Source organism: Haliaeetus albicilla, chromosome 1 (assembly GCF_947461875.1).
Source record: "Haliaeetus albicilla chromosome 1, bHalAlb1.1, whole genome shotgun sequence".
NCBI classification, from domain to species: Eukaryota; Metazoa; Chordata; class Aves; order Accipitriformes; family Accipitridae; genus Haliaeetus; species Haliaeetus albicilla.
In genome coordinates this window covers 37636990-37644412 of record NC_091483.1, presented here as the reverse complement: position 1 = coordinate 37644412, position 7423 = coordinate 37636990, and positions in this window count along the sequence as shown.

The window sequence follows — 7423 nt, the reverse complement described above, 5'->3', positions numbered from 1 at the left end:
ATGGAACACAGAATATTCTCAGGTAGCAGTCACCTTCTGCATTGTGACTGGAGAAAATTCTTCACATTGTGTTCACATTTCTTATTTCACATCTGACAAAAAAAGAATTAAGTTTCAGTGAATGTATATTGTGGTTGATATTACTAATGCTGGTACCCACATATGATGTGTAGTAATTGATGTCTATGACACGATAAAAGCAAGAGAGAGACACTAATATCAATCCAGTAACTATTACCATGTTATGCAAATGCATCATTTTCACTCAGTAACTTCAGAGTTTAGGAGTACATCCTAAGTATGTTGTTACAAAAAGTGAATTTTGCTTTAGGAAAGAGAAATTAATAATTGGGACATCTCCCCTTCCCTCCCACTTCCCACGGTTTGTGTCTGTATGACAGAGCATTTCAGTTAGCAGAAGTGGACATAAGCATTATCTGCCAGTCACTGCTTGAAAGGTTACAATTGACCTTGCAATATCAACTTAGTGGATACTTTGTAAGACACTCTTAACAAAGCAAACTTTATGCAAGTACTTCTATAGATGAGATGCATAAGTGCCTTAAGATGCAAGAGATATCAAATAATTATTTGTTTGGATCTTGACCAGTATGCTACAAAAGAACAATTCCAGAAGAATTTACAGTTTAAAAATAAAATGCCACTATGTGGGTAAACAGATTAGGGGGGGGAACAACAAACAAACCAACAAACCAGGGATAGAGCATACTGGTCAGCATAAGTATTAGAGGCCCAGCCACCTCCACAAGCCAGTCATAGTTAAAAGCACACTCAGACATGTGAACTTAACCAACTTTATTTGAAATACATGGACCTACTATGTCCTTTAGATAAATCCTCAGGACCCAAGGATGTTCTTCAACACTATTCATACAGTCTCTCAAATGTGTGTGTTAACCAACCAAACAATATAAATTACTTCCATATCAATTTTTGGTAGAACTAATCAGCTGAACACTGCCACAGAAGAAAAGGAAATCCCTGAAATAGTGCTGGTTTCATGCTTTTTACTCATTCTATGAGCACAGATAAAGTCTCAAATAGTGTATAGGATAGGACATAGGGCAGAAACTAGGGACCGCAAAGTACCACTACAGACTAACAGAGGCTACACCAATTAACGGGAAAAGCATAGGCTGCGCATAAGAAGAACACTTTTTACTGAAAAGAAGGGAGAACTTATCAAGGCCATAATACAAGACCTCTAACTAGGGCTCTTGAATGTTTAACTGGTATGTTAGAACAATCTGTTTGTAGTTTCATTTTTCAGTCGAGAAAACAGTTGTAATTATTATTAATGCATAAATACTCATATATTACCTAGTCCTGAGATATCAAAAATATCCTTTCAATTTCTTAAAGGAAGTGATATCAGAAAGGCATCTGCAGTAAGTCTGCCAGACATGCTGGAAATAAACAATTTGCACAGAGAGCATGGAAAATTCCACCACCTTCCTCTAAATATTGATAATATTACTTAATAGGATGCACTGAGTCACTGAAATTTATTTCACATCCAGAGAACGAGTCTGTGGTAAACAGGTAGGTCATCTGTTTACATAGCCAGACACTCTGGGGGAAAAAAATCCTTTAGAACTTGTGTGGCAAGGGTGAGGAGGTCAGTGTGTTCCCAGTACCCAACCTGGTTTTTCCAAAATTCATTGTCAAAGAGAAAAATAGAGTACTCCACATCTGAGTGGCCTCAAAAAAAAAAAAGAAGCCCTACCTAAAAAAAGCCCAAGTTCAGGCTAATTTTTTTTTTTTGTGAAAGAACTGTATTCACAGCTTTACAATGACCCTTAGAGTTACTGAGAATGAATGGGATAAAACTGAAGCAGCCTGCCCCGTAAACAGAAAATTAATTAGAGGATGTGACACATGAATATTTCCATCTTAAGTATAAACTCTTTTCATAGCAAAGCAAATTAAATGACAACATTCAAAACTAAAAATGCTAACAGATCTATTCAGGATAGATGTGAAGTCCTAAAACCTAGTTATAATTTAAAAGATAAATACGATCATAAAGAATTCATTCTGGCAAACAGATAAATAAGATGCAGCACATATATCCTAATTGCATAATCAACCATATATGTGCGTGTGCACACAAATCCAATATGTAGGATAAAGACTGATAGAGCAGTATGCTTCAGTCACAAAAAAAGTAATTTTTTAGCTTTGCTATACGGTTATCTTCAGGTAAGTGTAACATCTGCAAAACATTCTGAACAGCATTTATTTGTGGTTGGTGTTTTTGCTGTACAACATCTCACGCTGTTCTATCTCATGTGGCCCTCTATTCCATGTAGTAATTTGTAGGAAGTGGGATGTCTTGTATCTGTTGAGAAAAGGAACAGAGAGGTGGGTATGAAGCGTGAATAGTTCCTTTGCATAAACACGGCCCATAAAGCTAACACATTTTCTTAGTAGATTTTTCTGTAGTTTAGGTGGAAAGGGACACTAGCCCCCTCCTGTCTCATCCCATTCACTTCTTTCTAGACAACGAATCCGTCATATTTACCAGTGACATGACAGAATGCCTTGGGGACAGCTTAAAGAGTTTCCATGACTGTGGACAGGCCTCCACTTCTACACAAAAATGGTAAAATGTCAGAGTCATAGGCTCAGCAGTAATGAGAAATTTAGCATGGGGAAAGGTACAATCAAATCATTGCCCATGTTGTGATGCGTATTTGTCAGAAAACATTACTATGGATAAGCCAACGTCTCCCGAAGGACAGAGATGGTGCTACAATACAACGTGCATAACAACAACAAAAGGAGATGCTGTCAGTGTACGTCACTGTGCATGTGGATTGGACCACAGGGTGGTAAAAGAGAGAAAGCGTAGCCCCACAGCTGTTGAAGGCAGCACATTTGTGCTATGACTCTAGAAAATACCAGAAAAGAGAAATGTGAACTTTAGAGAAATGATTATTTACACTTTAATCAAGGCTTAGTGAGAAAGTGATCATTTGTTAAAACCAAATTTGTTTTGCAGGAACACTACAGGCTCCCCATAACCAAACTCCATCGTGCACCTGCAAGAGAGACTGCAGCCTCAAAGCCCAGCCCCTGCGGGGAGAACAACTTGCAGCGCTCACAACCTGATATCTCTAGAAGGGAGTGCTGATTAATATTTGACCAATCCAGGAGAAAAAAAGAATTTGTGCCAGATTAGCGAGGCACGACCCAAATATTTTCTCTTCACTTGTTGACAATGGCAGAAGGCTAACTAACTCTTTGAAGAAGAAAAACAAGACAAACCCTTTCATCTTTGTTTGGGAGAAAACTTGTGCTGAGCCTAACACCAGTAAGAGAGCTCCCAAGTTCAACTCAGCTCTGTCAGTGACACTTCCAGCACGTGCAGCAATAACTTCTAGAAAACCATTTGTAGGTTCACTGTATGCTTTATAATACTATATTACAGTCACAGCTTGCCAGCCACTTGAACCAAAAAAAGTAATACTGTTGGCACAGGCTTATTTTAAGAAAGTAATAGAGTTACACAAAATCTAGCAGGAAGAAAAATGGGTATTCTTCTCCTAGTTAAAGAATAACAATTAAAAAAAAAAAAAAAAAAAAAGAGAAACAAAAATTCCAGAGCATTGCATCCTGCATTCCTTCTGCCTTTCAGCCTTTCTTCCTTTATTTGGGTCTTAAATTTCAAACTCTCCTTTAAGAGTTAAGTCTTGTGCCATAGAGGTAAAAAAACCAAAACAACAACAAAGAAACTAATATTAAAACAAAAACAAACACCCCCACCCCCCCCCATCCCGTCCAACAAACTAGGCTATTAAAAGCTTTCCCATTCTGGTACAGACCAAAAATGATGTCTTCTGGGCCTGCTGCCCCCACCCTTCCAAACAGCCAAAAGCAGTTTGCAATGACACTTGCAACAAGCTTTTCTGACCATAGCACTAGTGCAAAGGTGCATCAGCATTTTTACAAAACTTTATTTGATTACTTTCTACAACAAAGAAATTGTAATAAATTTTTGATTGCACAACTGAGTTAATTTGCACTGTCATTGCTCTGTCATTCCTCCTCTTTAACTAAGGCTTGAAGAGTCTCATATAGTCTCATTCCTTAAAATATGCCCCAACCCCCGTTTCTACTGTAGTTATTCTTCCTCATGAAGAGGAAGGAATCTTGATTTGCAGATCAAATGAACAGCACACTTAAAGCTTTGTGAGTTGGCCTCACCAAAAGATAGAATGTATTCTCCCCAAACTACACACACACACACACCCCTTCTACCTACAAGCACTGTTCATTCCCCAGTTGCCAACAATAACGTCACTTTGTGTCAAAGTCTGAACTCTCCCCCTGCAGGGCTGGAAAGCAATCCTGTGTATCCAATGAAAAAATATAGGATACAGCAAACTTGGTTTTGTTTTGTTGTTGGTTTTTTTGGTTTGTTTGTTTGTTTTTTCCTCCTCTCTCATTGAGACTGGTGCATGAAACTTCATAAATCTCACCTGGACAGCACGGGACTCTCATACTTCCATGTTGGTTTTTTTTTCCCCTCTGTGTCCAGAGGAGCTTCTTCAGATTTACTTCCAAGTTTTCCGTGATATTTGACCAAAATTCAGATTTAGTTACTTAAAAAAATAAAATTATATGTATTCCCACAAATAGTTTCCTTAGTTTTATAATGGTTACTAAGTGAGTTTGGTTAACATGATGAATTCAGACCAAATAAACCTAGATATAAACAAAACATGATTATTTATTAACATTCAGATTAAGATTATTACAGAAAAAAGAAATCAGGGTTAATCTGTTAATGAAGAAGTCAGAATAATTTCACAGAACAAACCTGGGGAAAAAGAAATTCCTATACCCCAGTTAGAATCTTTCTCACTACTGAGAAGACTGTTCCTATTCATCTATGAACACCTCTGCTACACAGCTACTAAAGACTAAATATACAGCCAGACCCCTCTCACCTTCCTACATTTTCCTTCTATTTAGACTACAAATAGGATTTTAGGTATTTATCTCACAAGGATTAATACATCTCCACCATAAATCTAGCTCCTGTACTGCAATGTAAGTTACTCAAGTGCTCCATAATCAAAACATAAGTATAAATTGCATCTGATTAATTCAAGGTGCAGGACTGGAGAATGGACTGCAAAATCCTTCCACAGATTTCGAAATTATAGCCTTTCAGATCCACCCTGCTATACAGTCAGTCACATTTCAGAGTTCAGATTTAGATTTATTATGTGCTTATGCACACTCAAAAGACTTACTCATCAGGTTTTCCTTACAAAAGCCTTACAGTCCCAACTTCATTTAGATGCAGAGGGGACAGATTTTTCAGCAAGACATTTGCCTCTTTCTATCCATCCATCCAAGGCTCTGTCTGTTCAGAAAAGGCTTCCTATTCCAAAAACCACATAAAACATCACATAGTTTCCTCAGCTATCCCATCTAAATGTCAGATGGTGGCAGCCATACTAGAGCACAGAGAGGAAGATTTTATGCTCATCATCTTTATCCAGAAATTCTCTGTTCCGTGCCAGGGATTATTCCCTTCCCAGTCCCCCAAATTACAGAGTGATTTATTAAAAGTTCTGTACAAAAGTGAGCAAAAAAAGATCACCCATGTACATGAAATTAACTCTGCTGTTTTCAATTTATTTATTTATTTTAAATAGCAAGAATGTTGATTTCTACATCTCTGTATTTCAGAGCCATTAAGAATTCCACCAGGATTGGTAATTTTTGTTCAGCAGAAAGTCCACAGATTTTAACCAGTATTGGGTCAAGCCCAGAATTCTTGGCTACTTAGTTGCCTCTTTGCAGAAGCAATTAGTTGCAGGATTTAGCCCAAAGTCCGGGTGCCCAGACCTTGTCATTCAACTAAGTTTACCTCTGAACTTTGTAGGAAAGTGTTCCTTAAAACAGAAGTGGTAGTCCTGATGCATGATCACCAACCTGATCCATTAGGCCTCAGGTAGTGAATAAAGTATGTGCTGTCAGATACCTTGGCACTGAGCCTTTTCTGAGGGAGAATGCATCAGACACCCAACAGCTCATCTGTCTGGTCTACAGCTCAAATACACTGCAGCAATAGTTTCTCCAAACGTTTCTCCCTCCCTTCCCAGAGATATTACCAAGCCATCTGTCTGTGTCCCTTCTGGAAAACCACTGAAGATAGCTACACTGTCCCAGCGATGCACCCTTTGTGTGCAGCACAACCTTTCCTGCCCCATGAAGGGAAACTACAATAGTTGTTACAAGACCACCTACACCAAAAGACTGGGAGATGATCTGAATATTAAAGTGTCCTATGATAACTGAAAGAGAAGATTTTGCATTGAATTCAGCAGGGTTGAAAAAAAACATACAGTTTGTCAAAAAAAGGGAAAAAAAATGTAAAAAACCTAATAAACTTATTTTTTCTTTCATGAAGGGGATTTCTACATGCAAGTGGTCAGCTTCCAGACTTGAAAGTTTATAACCATTAGCAAAGAGGCGACATAAAAAAACCAAAACAACACTCCCCCCCACCACCTTCCCAGCATTAAAATTCTTGTAGTTTGCTATTGCCACATGTAAAATAAACAGTAAGTTTAATAAAACGGCTTAGTAAAGTGCTGGCTTTGGATGATCACTCTTTATTCCTTTCTACAAGCTGAAGACTGTGCCATTCGACATTGACACAACACGCAGAGTAGTTTTCTTTTAATTCTCAATCTTTGTTTCTGTTACAGAAGATAAATCTGGAAGGAGAGAACATTTTTCATATCCTTCAGTGTATTTGTTTTGACATGCGCTTAGTTCTCCCTTCCACACCACTGTCCACAAAAATACAGGCTTGCATTGTCCTGCACAGCCTTTCAGATTTTTCCACTCCTTAGATGTTTCATAGGTTTATTTTTAACTTGTTTTTACATCATACTGTATGCACTGAAGCCCTTTCATCATTACATGGTTTTCTTGTGAATGCTGCAGTGTGAACATTGTAAATGTGACCACATGCAGACGCTGTAGCGTAAGTAGCATGTGCCAACTTCAGCTACTGTATACAAGATATTTCAGAAAGTCTTTCTAGCAGAGTGCGTGCACTTTGTCTCCAGCTTCCAGACAACCTATCATATAGCACTCAAGGCAGCCAGAGTTTTTATGGGAAACACATGGTAAGTGAAAGTCACGACCTGCTTAGTAACAAGAATGAAAAGAAACTTTGAAAACAGTGGGTCCAGCTCCTTTTTCAGTTCCCCCGAGAAGCAGAAGTCATGCCATTGAAGTCAGTGGAACTACAGCAATGAAATCCTAATGTTAACCCCCAAATTAAGACTGCTGCATAGCCTTGATAGTGATTAGCTGAATAAGGAAAATGAGTATGTTGATTCAGTGAGCACTCGTGAACACAGCCATCACA